At 51.8% G+C, this 18,644-nt stretch overlaps 2 non-coding genes across 2 annotated transcripts; both read right to left on the bottom strand.

The window, feature by feature from the left end:
- Positions 1–12,883: 12,883 nt before the first annotated feature.
- On the bottom strand, positions 12,884–12,957 carry TRNAN-GUU (transfer RNA asparagine (anticodon GUU)). The gene has a single exon. It is a non-coding gene; the product is annotated as a tRNA-Asn (tRNA).
- A 4,054-nt stretch (positions 12,958–17,011) lies between these two features.
- On the bottom strand, positions 17,012–17,085 carry TRNAN-GUU (transfer RNA asparagine (anticodon GUU)). The gene has a single exon. It is a non-coding gene; the product is annotated as a tRNA-Asn (tRNA).
- Between the last annotated feature and the right edge of the window lie 1,559 nt (positions 17,086–18,644).

Here is an 18,644-nt window from a genome sequence, read left to right on the forward strand (position 1 = left end):
GCACCACCGCCAGCTGGGCTCGAACCTCCAACCGTTCAGCTAACAGCCAATCGCGCTAGCCAATTGGGCCACGGAGGCAGTCGTGCTCCACTCTCACCACTGTCAGAACATTTCTTCAGAGCTATCAGCCCAAAGAAAAAGAAACGCCGCACCACCACCGGGTGGGCTCGAACCTCCAACCTCTCGGTTAACAGCCAGTCGCGCTAGCCAATGGCGCCACGGAGACCGTCGTGCTGCGCTCTCACCACCGTCAGAACATTTCTTCAGAGCTATCAGCCCAAAGAAAAAAAAGTGCCACACCACCACCGTGTGGGCTCGAACCTCCAGCCTTTCGGTTAACGGCCGAACGCGCTAGCCAATTGCGCCACGGAGACAGTCGTGCGCCACTCTCACCACCGTCAGAACATATCTTCAAAGCTATCAGCGCAAAGAAAAAAGCAACACACCACTCCCGGGAGGGCTCGAAATTCCAACCTTTCGGTTAACAGCCGATCGCGCTAGCCAATTGCGCCACGGAGACAGTCGTGCTTCACTCTCACCACCATCAGAACATACCTTCAATGCCATCAGCGCAAAGCAAAAAAAAGCGACACACCGTCCACAGGTGGGCTCGAAACTCCATTCTTTCGGTTAACAACCGATCGCGCTAGCCAATTGCGCCACGGAGACAGTCCTGCTCCACTCTCACCACCATGAGAACATATCTTCAAAGCTATCAGCCCAAAGAAAAAGAAGCGCCGCACCACCACAAGGTTGGCTCGAACCTCCAACCTTTCGGTTAACAGCCGATCGCGCTAGCCAATTGCGCCCCGGAGACAGTCCTGCTCCACTCTCACCACCATCAGAACATTTCTTCAGAGCTATCAGCCCAAAGAAAAAGAAAGCGCCGCTCCACCACCAGGTGAGCTCGAACCTCCAGCCTTTCGGTTAACGGCCGAACGCGCTAGCCAATTGCGCCACGGAGACAGTCGTGCGCCACTCTCACCACCGTCAGAATATATCTTCAAAGCTATCAGCGCAAAGAAAAAAGCAACACACCACTCCCGGGAGGGCTCGAAATTCCAACCTTTCGGTTAACAGCCGATCGCGCTAGCCAATTGCGCCACGGAGACAGTCGTGCTTCACTCTCACCACCATCAGAACATACCTTCAATGCCATCAGCGCAAAGCAAAAAAAGCGACACACCGTCCACAGGTGGGCTCGAAACTCCATTCTTTCGGTTAACAACCGATCGCGCTAGCCAATTGCGCCATGGAGACAGTCGTGCGCCACTCTCACCACCATCAGAACATATCTTCAAAGCTATCAGCGCAAAGAAAAAAGCAACACACCACTCCCGGGAGGGCTCAAAGCTCCAATGTTTTGGTTAACAGCCGAACGTGCTAGCCAATTGCGCCACGGAGACAGTCGTGCTCCGCTCTCACCACCATCAGAATATATCTTCAAAGCTATCAGCGCAAAGAAAAAAGCAACGCACCACCACCGGGTGGGCTCGAACCTCCAGCCTTTCGGGTAACGGCCGAACGCGCTAGCCAATTGCGCCACGGAGACAGTCGTGCTTCACTCTCACCACCATCAGAACATATCTTCAAAGCTATCAGCGCAAAGAAAAAAGCAACACACCACTCCCGGGAGGGCTCGAAATTCCAACCTTTCGGTTAACAGCCGATCGCGCTAGGCGATTAGGCCACGGAGACAGTATAGTGCAGCACTCCCACCTCCGTCAGAACATTTCTTCAGAGCTATCAGCCCAAAGAAAAAAAAGCGCCGCACCTCCTCCGGGTGGGCTCGAACCTCCAGCCTTTCGGTTAACAGCCGATCGCGCTAGCCAATTGCGCCACGGAGACAGTCGTGCTCCACTCTTACCAAAATCAGAACATATCTCCAAAGCTATCAGCGCAAAGAAAAGAGCAACACACCACCCCGGGAAGGCTCGAAACTACACGCTTTCGGTTAACAGCCGATCGCGCTAGCCAATTGCGCCACGGAGACAGTAGTGCAGCACTCCCACCTCCGTCAGGATATTTCTTCAGAGCTATCAGCCCAAAGAAAAAAAAGCGCCGCACCACCACCGGGTGGGCTCGAACCTCCAAACTTTCGGTTAACAGCCGGATGCGCTAGGCCATTGCGCCACGGAGACAGTCGTGCTCCACTCTCACCGCCATGAGAACATATCTTCAAAGCTATCAGCGCAAAGAAAATGAAGCGCCGCACCACCACCGGGTGGGCTCGAACCTCCAACCTTTCGGTTAACAGCCGATCGCGCTAGCCAATTGCGCCCCGGAGACAGTCCTGCTCCACTCTCACCACCATCACAACATATCTTCAGAGCTATGAGCCCAAAGAAAAAAAAGCGCCGAACCACCACCGGGTGGGCTCGAACCTCCAACCTTTTGGTTAACAGCTGATCGCGCAAGCCAATTGCGCCACGGAGACAGTCCTGCTCCACTCTCACCACCTTCAGAACTTATCTTCAAAGCTTTCAGCCCATAGAAAAAAAAAGCAACAAACCACTCCCGGGAGGGCTCGAACCGCCAACCTTTCAGTTAACAGCCGATCGCGCTAGCCAATTGCACCACGGAGATAGTCGTGCTCCACTCTCACCACCGTCATAACATTTCTTCAGAGCTATCAGCCCAAAGAAAAAAAGCGCCGCTCCACCACCAGGTGGGCGCGAACCTCCAACCTTTCGGTTAACAGCCCATCGCGCTATCCAATTGCGCCACGGAGACAGTCGTGCGCCACTCTCACCACCATCAGAACATATCTTCAAAGCTATCAGCGCAAAGAAAAAAGCAACACACCACCACCGGGTGGGCTCGAACCTCCAGCCTTTCGGTTAACGGCCGAACGCGCTAGCCAATTGCGCCACGGAGACAGTCGTGCTTCACTCTCACCACCATCAGAACATATCTTCAAAGCTATCAGCGCAAAGAAAAAAGCAACACACCACTCCCGGGAGGGCTCGAAATTCCAACCTTCCGGTTAACAGCCGATCGCGCTTTGCGATTAGGCCACGGAGACAGTATAGTGCAGCACTCCCACCTCCGTCAGAACATTTCTTCAGAGTTATAAGCCCAAAGAAAAAAAAAGCGCCGCACCTCCTCCGGGTGGGCTCGAACCTCCAGCCTTTCGGTTAACAGCCGATCGCGCTAGCCAATTGCGCCACGGAGACAGTCGTGCTCCACTCTTACCACCATCAGAACATATCTCCAAAGCTATCAGCGCAAAGGGAAGAACAACACACCACTCCCGGGAAGGCTCAAAACTACAACCTTTCGGTTAACAGCCGATCGCGCTAGCCAATTGTGCCACAGAGACAGTAGTGCAGCACTCCCACCTCCGTCAGGATATTTCTTCAGAGCTATCAGCCCAAAGAAAAAAAAGCGCCGCACCACCACCGGGTGGGCACAAACCTCCAAACTTTCGGTTAACGGCCGGATGCGCTAGGCCATTGCGCCACGGAGACAGTCGTGCTCCACTCTCACCACCATGAGAACATAACTTCAAAGCTATCAGCCCAAAGAAAAAGAAGCGCCGCACCACCAGCGGGTGGGCTCGAACCTCCAACCTTTCGGTTAACAGCCGATCGCGCTAGCCAATTGCGCCCCGGAGACAGTCCTGCTCCACTCTCACCACCATCAGAACATATGTTCAGAGCTATGAGCCCAAAGAAAAAAAAGCGCCGAACCACCACCGGGTGGGCTCGAACCTCCAACCTTTTGGTTAACAGCTGATCGCGCTAGCCAATTGCGCCACGGAGACAGTCGTGCTTCACTCTCACCACCATCAGAACATATCTTCAAAGCTATCAGCGCAAAGAAAAAAGCAACACACCACTCTCGGGAGGGCTCGAAATTCCAACTATTCGGTTAACAGCCGATCGCGCTAGGCGATTAGGCCACGGAGACAGTATAGTGCAGCACTCCCACCTCCGTCAGAACATTTCTTCAGAGCTATCAGCCCAAAGAAAAAAAAGCGCCGCACCACCAACGGGTGGGCTCGAACCTCCAAACTTTCGGTTAACAGCCGGATGCGCTAGGCCATTGCGCCACGGAGACAGTCGTGCTACACTCTCACCACCGTCAGAACATTTCTTCGGAGCTGTCAGGCCAAAGGATAAAAAGCGCCGCACCACCACCGGGCGAGCTCGAACCTCCAACCTTTCGGTTAACAGCCGATTGCGCTAGCCAATAGCGCCACGGAGAGAGTCATGCTCCAATATCCCCACCATCAGAACATATCTTCAAAGCTATCAGCGCAAAGAAAAAAGCAACACACCACTCCCGGAAGGGATCGAACCTCCAACTTTTCGGTTAACAGCCGATCGCGCTAGCCAGTTGCGCCACGGAGACAGTCGTGCTCCACTCTCACCACCGTCAGAACATTTCCTCAGAGCTATCAGCCCAAAGGAAAAAAAGCGCCGCACCTCCACCGAGTGGGCTCGAACCTCCAACCTTTCGGTTAACAGCCCATCGCGCTACCCAATTGCGCCACGGAGACAATCGTGCTCCACTCTCACCACCGTCAGAACATTTCTTCAGACTATCAGCCCAAAGAAAAAATAGCGCCACACATCCACCTGGTGGGCTCGAACCTCCAACCTTTAGGTTAACAGCCGAACGCGCTAGCCAATTGCGCCTCGGAGACAGTCGTGCTCCACTCTCACCACCGTCAGAACATTTCTTCAGAGCTATCAGCTCAAAGAAGAAAAAGCGCCGCACTACCACCGGGTGGGCTCGAACCTCCAACCTTTCGGTTAACAGCCGATCGCGCTAGCCAATTGGGCCACGGAGGCAGTCGTGCTCCACTCTCACCACTGTCAGAACATTTCTTCAGAGCTATCAGCCCAAAGAAAAAAGCAACAAACCACTCGCGGGAGGGCTCGAACCTCCAACCTTTCAGTTAACACCCGATCGCGCTAGCCAATTGCGCCACGGAGACAGTCGTGCTCCACTCTCAACACCGTCAGAACATTTCTTCAGAGCTATTAGCCCAAAGGAAAAAAAGCGCCGCACCACCACCGGGTGCACTCGAACCTCCAACCTTAGGGTTAACAGCCCATCGCGCTAGCCAATGGCGCAACGGAGATAGTCGTGCTCCACTTTCACCACCGTCATAACATTTCTCCAAAGCTTTCAGCGCCAAGAAGAAAAAAGCGACACACCGCTCCTGGGAGGGCTCGAACCTCCAGTCTTTCGGTTAACAGTCGAACGCGCAAGCCAAATGTGCCACGAAGACAGTAGTGCAGCGCTCGCACCACCGTCTGTACATTTCTCCAAAGCTATCAGCGCAATAAAAAAAGCGACACACTGCTCTCGGAAGGGCTGGAACCTCCAACCTTTCGATTACCATACGAACGCGCTAGCCAATTGCGCCACGGAGACAGTCGTGCTCCACTCTCACCACCGTCAGAACATTTCTTGAAAGCTATCAGCGCAACGAAAAAAAAAGCGACACACCACTCCCGGGAGGGCTCGAACCTCCAACGTTTCGATTAACAGCCGATCGCGCTAGAATATTGCGCCACGGAGACTTTTTTTTTCTTAAATGAATGAAATTATCAACAGTAATGTACAAAGAGCATACTTCACCACAAGTCCGGAAAACACGCAAAAGCGTCAAGAACGAGAAGTGACTCCGGAACAGGGTCAAAAGTGTCGACAACACTGCGCACTTGAGCAGCTGCTTCTCGGAAGACAGATCTAGTCGACAATGGTGGCTCGGCATGTCCATCAATCATGCGACTTTTCCATAATGAATACAGTCCAACATAAACAAGTCGTAAGGAGTATTATCAGTCAGACTCTTTTTGAACGGAAGGAACCTAATAACATTACCTGTGATTGGAAGTTCGTGCTGCACTCTCACCACCATCAGAACATTTCTCCAAAGCCATCAGCGCAAAAAAAGCAACACACATCTACCGGGAGGGCTCGAATCTCCAAACTTTCGGTTAACAGCCGAACGCGCTAGCCAATTGCTTCACGGAGACATTTTTGCTGCACTCTCACCCCCGTTAGAACATTTCTTCAAAGCTATCAGCGCAAAGAAGAAAAAAGCGCCGCACCACCACCGGGTGGGCTCGAACCTCCAACCTTTCGGTTAACAGCCGATCGCGCTAGCCAATTGCGCCACGGAGAAAGTCGTGCTCTACTCTCACCACCGTCAGAACATTTCTTGAGAGCTATCAGCCCAAAGAAACAAAAGTGCCGCACCACCACCGGGTGGGCTCGAACCTCCAGTTTTTCTGTTAACGGCCGAATGCTCTAGGCAATAGCGCCACGGAGACTGTCGTTCTCCCCTCTCACCACCATTAGAAAATATCTTCAAAGCTATCAGCGCAAAGAAAAAAGCGACACACCGTCCCCTGGTGGGCTCAAACCTCCAACCTTTCGGTTAACAGCCAATCGCGCTAGCCAGTTGCGCAACAGAGACATTCCTGCACCACTCTCACCACCATCAAACATATCTTCAAAGCTATAAGCCCAAAGAAAAAAAAGCGCCGCACCACCCCCGGGTGGGCTCTAACCTCCAACCTTTCTGTTAACAGCCGATCGCGCTAGCCAATTGCACCACGGAGACAGTCATACTTCACTCTTACCACCATCAGAACATATCTTCAAATCTATGAGCCCAAAGAAAAGAAAGCGCCGCACCACCACCGGGTGGGCTCGAACCTCCAACCTTTCGGTTAACAGCCGAACGCGCTAGCCAATTGCTTCACGGAGACATTTTTGCAGCACTCTCACCCCTGTCAGAACATTTCTTCAAAGCTATCAGCGCAAAGAAGAAAAAGGCGCCGCACCACCACCGGGTGGGCTCGAACCTCCAACCTTTCGGTTAACAGCCGATCGCGCTAGCCAATTGCGCCACGGAGAAAGTCGTGCTCTACTCTCACCACCGTCAGAACATTTCTTCAGAGCTATCAGCCCAAAGAAACAAAAGCGCCGCACCACCACCGGGTGGGCTCGAACCTCCAGCTTTTCGGTTAACGGCCGAACGCGCTAGGCAATAGCGCCACGGAGACTGTCGTTCTCCCCTCTCACCACCATTAGAACATATCTTGAAAGCTATCAGCGCAAAGATAAAAGCGACACACCGTCCCCTGGTGGGCTCAAACCTCCAACCTTTGGATTAACAGCCAATCGCGCTAGCCAATTGCGCTTCGGAGACATTCCTGCACCACTCTCACCACCATCAAACATATCTTCAAAGCTATAAGCACAAAGAAAAAAAAAGCGCCGCACCACCCCCGGGTGGGCTCTTACCTCCAACCTTTCTGTTAACAGCCGATCGCGCTAGCCAATTGCACCACGGAGACAGTCATGCTTCACTCTTACCACCGTCAGAACATGTTTTCAAATCTATGAGCCCAAAGAAAAAAAAGCGCCGCACCACCACCGGGTGGGCTCGAACCTCCAACCTTTTGGTTAACAGCTGATCGCGCTAGCCAATTGCGCCACGGAGACAATCCTGCTCCACTCTCACCACCATGAGAACATATCTTCAAAGCTATCAGCCCAAAGAAAAAAGCAACAAACCACTCCCGGGAGGGCTCGAACCTCCAACCTTTCAGTTAACAGCCGATTGCGCTAGCCAATTGCGCCACAGAGACAGTCGTGCTCCACTCTCACCACCGTCAGAACATTTCTTCAGAGCTATCAGGCCAAAGGAAAAAAAGCGCCGCACCACCACCGTGTGGGCTCGAACCTCCAACCTTTCGGTTAAAAGCCCATCGCGCTAGCCAATGGCGCCACGGAGACAGTCTTTTCCACTCTCACCACCATGAGAACAGATCTTCAAAGCTATCAGGGCAAAGGAAAAAGCAACACACCACTCCCGGGAGGGCTCGAACTTCCAACCTCTCGGTCAACAGCCGATCGCGCTAGCCAATTGCGACAGCAACGGAGACAGTCGTTCTCCCCTCTCACCACCATCAAAACATATCTTCAAAGCTATGAGCGCAAAGAAAAAAAAGCGCCGCACCACCACCGGGTGGGCACGAACCTCCAATCTTTTGGTTAACAGCGGATCGCGCGAGTCAATTGCACCTCGGAGACAGTCCTGCTCCACTCTCACCACCATCAGAACATAGCTTCAAAGCTATCAGCCCAAACAAAAAAGCAACAAACCACTCCCGGGAGGGCTCGAACCTCCAACATTTCGGTTAACAGCCGTTCACGCTAGCCGATTGCACCACGGAGACAGTCGTGCTCCACTCTCAACACCGTCAGAACATTTCATCAGAGCTATTATTAGCCCAAAGGAAAAAAAGCGCCGCACCACCACCGGGTGGGCTCGAACCTCCAACCTTACGGTTAACAGCCCATCGCGCTAGCCAATGGCGCAACGGAGATAGTCGTGCTCCACTTTCACCACCGTCAGAACATTTCTCCAAAGCTTTCAGCGCCAAGAAGAAAAAAGCGACACACCGCTCCTGGGAGGGCTCGAACCTCCAGTCTTTCGGTTAACAGTCGAACGCGCTAGCCAAATGTGCCACGAAGACAGTAGTGCAGTGCTCTCACCACCGTCTGTACATTTCTCCAAAGCTACACACACAAGCGCAGACTAGCAACTGACAGTTTATTGAAAGAAAACACTTATATACCTAACGTTTCGTTGCTGAACGGGTGCCTGAAGGTGAAAGGGGAAGGTGCGTGGCCGAAGGAGCTGGTGTGGTGACTACGCTCAGTGGAAGCACTGGAAGGAAGTGCAAGTTGAATTCCTTGGTGGATTACATGGGTTCAAGCAGCATCAGGCCATTGGTTGCTGACAAGGAAGGGAGTTTCGTCCTCATGTATGAGAGGACTTTTTCTGAGAAGGGCATGCAAGCTGTTCACAAGAACCTCAAGCGGGTTGAAGAAAAACCAAAGGAGGTGAAGAAAAAGGCCGTCGCCTTACTGGAACAACTGAGGCTTGAAGGGTTGGCTGCGGCGGTGCGAGGTGCGAAAGGCAATTTGCTGAACCTTTTCTTCACCGTCAAAACACACAAGGATGGCCATCCCTTTAGGGTGGTTGTTTCAGAACGCGGAACTTGGCAATGTTTGGTATCAGCTTTTCTGCAAAAGCACCTATCATCTCTAAAGGTGCAGGATCCTTTTCGGGTGAAGAATTCCGAGGAAGTCGTTCAGTTCCTGAGGACGGTACCCCCCGGGCCTATGTCAGTGTTTAGCATAGATGTAGAGGACCTTTTTTACTCGTTGGAGCATGAAACCTTGATGAAAAGTGTGAGAGACTGCATACAGGACCACAACGACGCCCTACAGTTCCAAAATGAGTGCGGAGTTTCTGTTGCGTCCTTCCTGGAACTGTTGTCGATGTATCTTCGCTCGACTTTGGTAGAATGGAAAGGTGGTGTGTATAGGCAGAAATCGGGTGTGTGCATAGGTTCCCGGGTTGCCCCTAAACTGAGTGAGGTATACTTGGGGAGGATAGATCGAGACCTTGAGGGAGGCTTAGAAAGTTTAGCGCTTAAGACAATGAGATACGTTGATGACTATCTGGTGTTTGTTGAAATGGACAACTGTGTCAGGTCCAGGGTCGATGTGCTGAAAATGTTTAATGAGAAAGGACGGGGTTTGAAATTTACCTTTGAGGTCCCGAAAGATGGCTGCATTCAGTTTCTTGATTTGAAAATTAGGATTGGGCAGGAGCACACGTGCTGGCGGTATTCGCCGAGGTCGATTAAGCCCATTCTTGATTTTCATTCCTGTAACTCAAAGCTGGTCAAGAATGGTGTCGCCACTTCGTGTCTCGAATCTGCTTTGTGCAAATCGTGCCCGCATCAGATGTCGGAGGCTTTTCATGACCAGCTTACTAGGCTTAGGTTATCGAACTTCCCAGAAGGAAGGCTGGGTCTTCTAAGTGAAAGATTATTGGAGAAACTAAAACGGGAAGGTAATGACAGAGCGGGCATAGATAAACGTTTGCCTTACACGTGCATTCCTTATCTTCATGCCTTCTCCCACCGCATGAAAAAGGTGGGACATAGATTCGGTGTTAATGTCGTTTTTTCGTCCAGGAATAAGTTGGGCCGAGTGTGCGCAATGGTGGATAGGAAAGCTGAAGGAAAAGAAAAAAAGTGGTATGTTTGTGTGGTCAAACACCGGGAAACGTTTGTAGAGTGTGGAATTGGTGCGGTGTATCTTATCCCCTTATCATGTGGTAGGTGCTATATTGGGCAAACTGGAAGATGTTTGAACAACCGACTAATGGATCACAGGGCATCGCTGAAGGCCCACCCTTCGTCGAATCTGTGCCTACATTGCAGGGATTGCAAGTGTTCCCCTTTATTTCACGAAACAAGGGTGTTGTCACGGCACAGGGATAGGACAGCGAGAGAAGTTGCGGAGGCTTTTTATATACACAAGTATGGCGACACGTGTGTTGCGAGGCCTTCGGTGACTTTGCACCAACTAGAGATTGATTATCTCACTGCCAACTTCTAATCTTTCACGTCATAGTTTTTCTTTAGGTATATAAGTGTTTTCTTTCAATAAACTGTCAGTTGCTAGTCTGCGCTTGTGTGTGTGCCTTCTCTGTTTCTTGTCGATTTTTCGCGCAGTTTTGTAGTGATGATTTACCAACTCGCCCAGCGTTCAGTACTCTCCAAAGCTACCAGCGCAATAAAAAAAGCGACACACTGCTCCCGGAAGGGCTGGAACCTCCAACCTTTCGATTACCATACGAACGCGCTTGCCAATTGCGCCACGGAGACAGTCGTGCTCCACTCTCACCACCGTCAGAACATTTCTTGAAAGCTATCAGCGCAAAGAAAAAAAAAGCGACACACCACTCCCGGGAGGGCTCGAACCTCCAACGTTTCGATTAACAGCTGATCGCGCTAGAATATTGCGCCACGGAGACTTTTTTTTTCTTAAATGAATGAAATTATCAACAGTAATGTACAAAGAGCATACTTCACCAGAAGTCCGGAAAACACGCAAAAGCGTCAAGAACGAGAAGTGACTCCGGAACAGGGTCAAAAGTGTCGACAACACTGCGCACTTGAGCAGCTGCTTCTCGGAAGACAGATCTAGTCGACAATGGTGGCTCGGCATGTCCATCAATCACGCGACTTTTCCATAATGAATACAGTCCCAACAACATAAACAAGTCGTAAGGAGTATTATCAGTCAGACTCTTTTTGAACGGAAGGAACCTGATAACATTACCTGTGATTGGAAGTTCGTGCTGCACTCTCACCACCATCAGAACATTTCTCCAAAGCCATCAGCGCAAAAAAAAGCAACACACATCTACCGGGAGGGCTCGAATCTCCAAACTTTCGGTTAACAGCCGAACGCGCTAGCCAATTGCTTCACGGAGACATTTTTGCTGCACTCTCACCCCCGTCAGAACATTTCTTCAAAGCTATCAGCGCAAAGAAGAAAAAAGCGCCGCACCACCACCGGGTGGGCTCGAACCTCCAACATTTCGGTTAACAGCCGATCGCGCTAGCCGATTGCGCCACGGAGAAAGTCGTGCTCTACTCTCACCACCGTCAGAACATTTCTTCAGAGCTATCAGCCCAAAGAAACAAAAGTGCCGCACCACCACCGGGTGGGCTCGAACCTCCAGTTTTTCGGTTAACGGCCGAACGCGCTAGGCAATAGCGCCACGGAGGCTGTCGTTCTCCCCTCTCACCACCATTAGAAAATATCTTCAAAGCTATCAGCGCAAAGAAAAAAGCGACACACCGTCCCCTGGTGGGCTCAAACCTCCAAACTTTCAGTTAACAGCCAATCGCGCTAGCCAATTGCGCAACAGAGACATTCCTGCACCACTCTCACCACCATCAAACATATCTTCAAAGCTATAAGCCCAAAGAAAAAAAAGCGCCGCACCACCCCCGGGTGGGCTCTAACCTCCAACCTTTCTGTTAACAGCCGATCGCGCTAGCCAATTGCACCACGGAGACAGTCGTGCTCCATTCTTACCACCATCAGAACATATCTTGAAATCTATGAGCCCAAAGAAAAAAAAGCGCTGCACCACCACCGGGTGGGCTCGAACCTCCAACCTTTTGGTTAACAGCTGATCGCGCTAGCCAATTGCGCCACGGAGACAGTCCTGCTCCACTCTCACCACCATCAGAACATATCTTCAACGCCATCAGCACAAAGCAAAAAAAGCGACACACCGTCCATGGGTGGACTCGAAACTCCAACCTTTCGGTTAACAGCCGATCGCGCTAGCCAATTGCGCCACGGAGACAGTCGTGCTTCACTCTCACCACCATCAGAACATATTTTCAACGCCATCAGCGCAAAGCAAAAAAAGCGATACACCGTCCACGGGTGGGCTCTAACCTCCAACCTTTCGGTTAACAGCCCATCGCGCTAGCCAATAGCGCCACGGAGACAGTCCTTTTCCACTCTCACCACCATGAGAACATAACTTCAAAGCTATCAGCCCACAGAAAAAAAAAGCGCCGCAGCACCACCGGGTGGGCTCGAACCTCCAACCTTTCGGTTAACAGCCGATCACGCTAGCCGATTGCGCCACGGAGACAGTCGTGCTCCACTCTCACCACCATCAGAACATATCTTCAAAGCTATCAGTGCATAGAAAAAGCAACACACCACTCCCGGGAGGGCTCGAACCTCCAAATTTTCGGTTAAAAGCCGAACGTGGTAGCCAATTGCGCCACGGAGACAGTCGTGCTCCAATCTCACTAACGTCAGAACATTTCTCCAAAGCTATCAGCACAAAGAAAAGAGCATCACACCACTCCCGGGAGGGCTCGGAACTCCAACCTTTTGGTTAACAGCCGATCGCGCTAGCCAATTGCGCAGCGGAGACAGTCATGCGCAACTCTCACCACCGTGAAAACGTTTCTCCAAAGTTATCAGCGCAAATATAAAAAAAGTGACACACTGCTTCCGAGAGGGCTCGAACCTCCAAACTTTCGGTTAACAGCCGAACGCGCTAGCCAATTGCGCCACGGAGACAGTCGTGCTTCACTCTCACCACCATCAGAACATATCTTCAACGCCATCAGCGCAAAGCAAAAAAAGCGACACACCGTCCACGGGTGGACTCGAAACTCCAACCTTTCGGTTAACAGCCGATCGCGCTAGCCAATTGCGCCACGGAGACAGTCGTGCTTCACTCTCACCACCATCAGAACATATCTTCAACGCCATCAGCGCAAAGCAAAAAAAGCGACACACCGTCCACGGGTGGGCTCGAACCTCCAACCTTTCGGTTAACAGCCCATCGCGCTAGCCAATAGCGCCACGAAGACAGTCCTTTTCCACTCTTCCCACCATGAGAACATACTTCAAAGCTATCAGCCCACAGAAAAAAAAGCGCCGCAGCACCACCGGGTGGGCTCGAACCTCCAACCTTTCGGTTAACAGCCGATCACGCTAGCCGATTGCGCCACAGAGACAGTCGTGCTCCACTCTCACCACCATCAGAACATATCTTCAAAGCTATCAGCGCAAAGAAAAAGCAACACACCACTCCCGGGAGGGCTCGAACCTCCAACCTTTCGGTTAACAGCCGATTGCGCTAGCGAATTGCGCCACGGAGACAGTCCTTTTCCACTCTCACCACCATGAGAACATAACTTCAAAGCTATCAGCCCAAAGAAAAAAAAGCGCCGCAGCACGACCGGGTGGGCTCGAACCTCTAACCTTTCGGTTAACAGCCGGTCGCGCTAGCCAGTTGCGCCATGGAGACAGTCCTGCTCTACTCTCACCACCATCAGAACATATCTTCAAAGCTATCAGCCCAAAGAAAAAAGAGCAACACACCACTCTCGGGAGGGCTCGAACCTCCAACCTTTCGGTTAAAAGCCGATCGCGCTAGCCAATTGCGACACGGAGACAGTCGCGCTACACTTTCACCACCGTCAGAACATTTCCTCAGAGCTATCAGCCCAAAGGAATAAAAGCGCAGCACCACAACCGGGTGGGCGCGAACCTCCAACCTTTCGGTTAACAGCCCAACGCGCTAGCCAATTGCGACAGCCACGGAGACAGTCGTTCTCCGCTCTCACCACCATCAGAACATATCTTCAAAGCTATCAGCGCAAAGAAAAAAGCGACACACCGTCCCCTGGTGGGCTCAAACCTCCAACCTTTTGGTTAACAGCCAATCGCGCTAGCCAATTGCGCTACGGAGACAGTCCTGCACCACTCTCACCACCATCAAACATATCTTCAAAGCTATCAGCCCAAAGAAAAAAAAAGCGCCGCACCACCCCCGGGTGGGCTCGAACCTCCAAACTTTCGGTTAACAGCCGATCGCACTAGCCAATTGCGCTACGGAGACAGTCGTGCTTCACTCTCACCACCATCAGAACATATCTTCAACGCCATCAGCGCAAAGCAAAAAAAGCGACACACCGTCCACGGGTGGACTCGAAACTCCAACCTTTCGGTTAACAGCCGATCGCGCTAGCCAATTGCGCCCCGGAGACAGTCGTGCTTCACTCTCACCACCATCAGAACATATTTTCAACGCCATCAGCGCAAAGCAAAAAAAGCGATACACCGTCCACGGGTGGGCTGTAACCTCCAACCTTTCGGTTAACAGCCCATCGCGCTAGCCAATAGCGCCACGGAGACAGTCCTTTTCCTCTCTCACCACCATGAGAACATAACTTCAAAGCTATCAGCCCACAGAAAAAAAAAGCGCCGCAGCACCACCGGGTGGGCTCGAAACTCCAACCTTTCGGTTAAAAGCCGATCACGCTAGCCGATTGCGCCACGGAGACAGTCGTGCTCCACTCTCACCACCATCAGAACATATCTTCAAAGCTATCAGTGCAAAGAAAAAGCAACACACCACTCCCGGGAGGGCTCGAACCTCCAAATTTTCGGTTAACAGCCGAACGTGGAAGCCAATTGCGCCACGGAGACAGTCGTGCTCCAATCTCACCAACGTCAGAACATTTCTCCAAAGCTATCAGCACAAAGAAAAGAGCATCACACCACTCCCGGGAGGGCTCGGAACTCCAACCTTTTGGTTAACAGCCGATCGCGCTAGCCAATTGCGCAGCGGAGACAGTCATGCGCAACTCTCACCACCGTGAAAACATTTCTCCAAAGCTATCAGCGCAAAGATAAAAAAAGTGACACACTGCTTCCGAGAGGGCTCGAACCTCCAAACCTTCGGTTAATAGCCGAACGCGCTAGCCAATTGCGATACGGAGACAGTCGTGCTTCACTCTCACCACCATCAGAACATATCTTCAACGACATCAGCGCAAAGCAAAAAAAAGCGACACACCGTCCACGGGTGGACTCGAAACTCCAACCTTTCGGTTAACAGCCGATCGCGCTAGCCAATTGCGCCACGGAGACAGTCGTGCTTCACTCTCACCACCATCAGAACATATCTTCAACGCCATCAGCGCAAAGCAAAAAAAGCGACACACCGTCCACGGGTGGGCTCGAACCTCCAACCTTTCGGTTAACAGCCCATCGCGCTAGCCAATAGCGCCACGAAGACAGTCCTTTTCCACTCTCCCCACCATGAGAACATAACTTCAAAGCTATCAGCCCACAGAAAAAAAAGCGCCGCAGCTCCACCGGGTGGGCTCGAACCTCCAACCTTTAGGTTAACAGCCGATCACGCTAGCCGATTGCGCCACGGAGACAGTCGTGCTCCACTCTCACCACCATCAGAACATATCTTCAAAGCTATCAGTGCAAAGAAAAAGCAACACACCACTCCCGGGAGGGCTCGAAACTCCAATTTTTCGGTTAACAGCCGAACGTGGTAGCCAATTGCGCCATGGAGACAGTCGTGCTCCAATCTCACCAACGTCAGAACATTTCTCCAAAGCTATCAGCAAAAAAAAAAGAGCATCACACCACTCCCGGGAGGGCTCGGAACTCCAACCTTTTGGTTAACAGCCGATCACGCTATCCAATTGCGCAGCGGAGACAGTCATGCGCAACTCTCACCACCGTGAAAACCTTTCTCCAAAGCTATCAGCGCAAAGATAAAAAAAAGTGACACACTGCTTCCGGGAGGGCTCGAAGCTCCAAACTTTCGGGTAACAGCCGAACGCGCTAGCCAAATGCGCCACGGAGACAGTCGTGCTCCATTCTCACCACCATCAGAACATATCTTCAAATCTATGAGCCCAAAGACAAAGAAGCGCCGCACCACCATCGGGTGGGCTCGAACCTCCAACCTTTTAGTTAACAGCTGATCGCGCTAGCCAATTGCGCTACGGAGACAGCCCTGCTCCACTCTCACCACCCTGAGAACATATCTTCAAAGCTATCAGCCCAAAGAAAAAAAGCAACAAACCACTCCCGGGAGGGCTCGAACCTCCAACCTTTCAGTTAACAGCCGATCGCGCTAGCCAACTGCGCCACAGAGACAGTCGTGCTCCACTCTCAACACCATCAGAACATTTCTTCAGAGATATCAGGCCAAAAGAAAAAAAGCGCCGCACCACCACCGGGTGGGCTCGAAACTCCAACCTTTCGGTTAACAGCCCATCGCGCTAGCCAATAGCGCCACGGAGACAGTCGTGCTCCTCTCTCACCACCGTCAGAACATATTTCAGACTATCAGCCCAAAGAAAAAAAAGCGCCGCACCACCACCGGGTGGGCGCGAACCTCCAACCTTTCGGTTAACAGCCGTTCACGCTAGCCGATTGCGCCACGGAGACAGTCGTGCTCATCTCTCCACCATCAGAACATATCTTCAAAGCTATCAGCGCAAAGAAAGAGCAACACACCACTCCCGGGAGGGCTCGAACCTCCAAAGTTTCGGTTAACAACCGAACGTGCTAGCCAATTGCGCCACGGAGACAGTCGTGCTCCAATCTCACCAACGTTAGAACATTTCTCCAAATCTATCAGCACAAAGAAAAGAGCATCACACCACTCCCGGGAGGGCTCGGAACTCCAACCTTTTGGTTAACAGCCGATCGCGCTAGCCAATTGCGCAGCGGAGACAGTCATGCGCAACTCTCACCACCGTGAAAACATTTCTCCAAAGCTATCAGCGCAAAGATAAAAAAACTGACACACTGCTTCCGGGAGGGCTCGAACCTCCAAACTTTCGGTTAACAGCCGAACGCGCTAGCCAAATGCGCCACGGAGACAGTCGTGCTCCATTCTCACCACTGTCAGAACATTACTTTAAAGCTATCAGCGCAAAGAAAAAAGCAACACACCACTTCCGGGAGGGCACGAACCTCCAACCTTTCGGTTAACAGCCGATTGCGCTAACCAATTGCGCCACGGAGACAGTCCTTTTCCACTCTCACCACCATGAGAACATAACTTCAAAGCTATCAGCCCACAGAAAAAAAAGCGCCGCAGCACCACCGGGTGGGCTCGAACCTCCAACCTTTCGGTTAACAGCCGGTCGCGCTAGCCAGATGCGCCACGGAGACAGTCCTGCTATACTCTCACCACCATCAGAACATATCTTCAAAGCTATCAGCCCAAAGAAAAAAGAGCAACACACCACTCTCGGGAGGGCTCGAACCTCCAACCTTTCAGTTAAAAGCCGATCGCGCTAGCCAATTGCGACACGGAGACAGTCGCGCTACACTTTCACCACCGTCAGAACATTTCCTCAGAGCTATCAGCCCAAAGGAAAAAAAGCGCAGCACCACAACCGGGTGGGCTCGAACCTCCAACCTTTCGGTTAACAGCCCAACGCGCTAGCCAATTGCGCCGCGGAGACAGTCGTGGTCCACTCTCACCACCATCAGAACATATCTTCAAAGCTATCAGCGCAAAGAGAAAAGCAACACACCACTCCCGGGAAGGCTCGAACCTCCAACCTCTCGGTCAACAGCCGAACGCGCTAGCCAATTGCGACAGCCACGGAGACAGTCGTTCTCCGCTCTCACCACCATCAGAACATATCTTCAAAGCTATCAGCGCAAAGAAAAAAGCGACACACCGTCCGCTGGTGGGCTCAAACCTCCAACCTTTTGGTTAACAGCCAATTGCGCTAGCCAATTGCGCTACGGAGACAGTCCTGCACCACTCTCACCACCATCAAACATATCTTCAAAGCTATCAGCCCAAAGAAAAAAAAGCGCCGCACCATCCCCGGGTGGGCTCGAACCTCCAAACTTTTGGTTAACAGCCGATCGCGCTAGCCAATTGCGCCACGAAGACAGTCGTGCTTCACTCTCACCACCATCAGAACATATTTTCAACGCCATCAGCGCAAAGCAAAAAAAGCGACACACCATCCACGGGTGGGCTCGAAACTCCAACCTTTCGGTTAACAGCCGATCGCGCTAGCCAATTGCGCCACGGAGACAGTCGTGCTTCACTCTCACCACCATCAGAACATATCTTCAACGCCATCAGCGCAAAGCAAAAAAAGCGACACACCGTCCACGGGTGGGCACGAAACTCCAACCTTTCGGTTAACAGCCCATCGCGCTAGCCAATGGCGCAACGGAGATAGTCGTGCTCCACTTTCACCGCCGTCAGAACATTTCTCCAAAGCTATCAGCGCAATAAAAAAAGCGACACACTGCTCCCGGAAGGGCTGGAACCTCCAACCTTTCGATTACCATACGAACGCGCTAGCCAATTGCGCTACGGAGACAGTCGTGCTCCACTCTCACCACCGTCAGAACATTTCTTGAAAGCTATCAGCGCAAAGAAAAAAAAAGCGACACACCACTCCCGG

This window comes from Rhipicephalus microplus, unplaced genomic scaffold (genome assembly GCF_043290135.1).
Source record: "Rhipicephalus microplus isolate Deutch F79 unplaced genomic scaffold, USDA_Rmic scaffold_138, whole genome shotgun sequence".
Classification (NCBI taxonomy): Eukaryota; Metazoa; Arthropoda; class Arachnida; order Ixodida; family Ixodidae; genus Rhipicephalus; species Rhipicephalus microplus.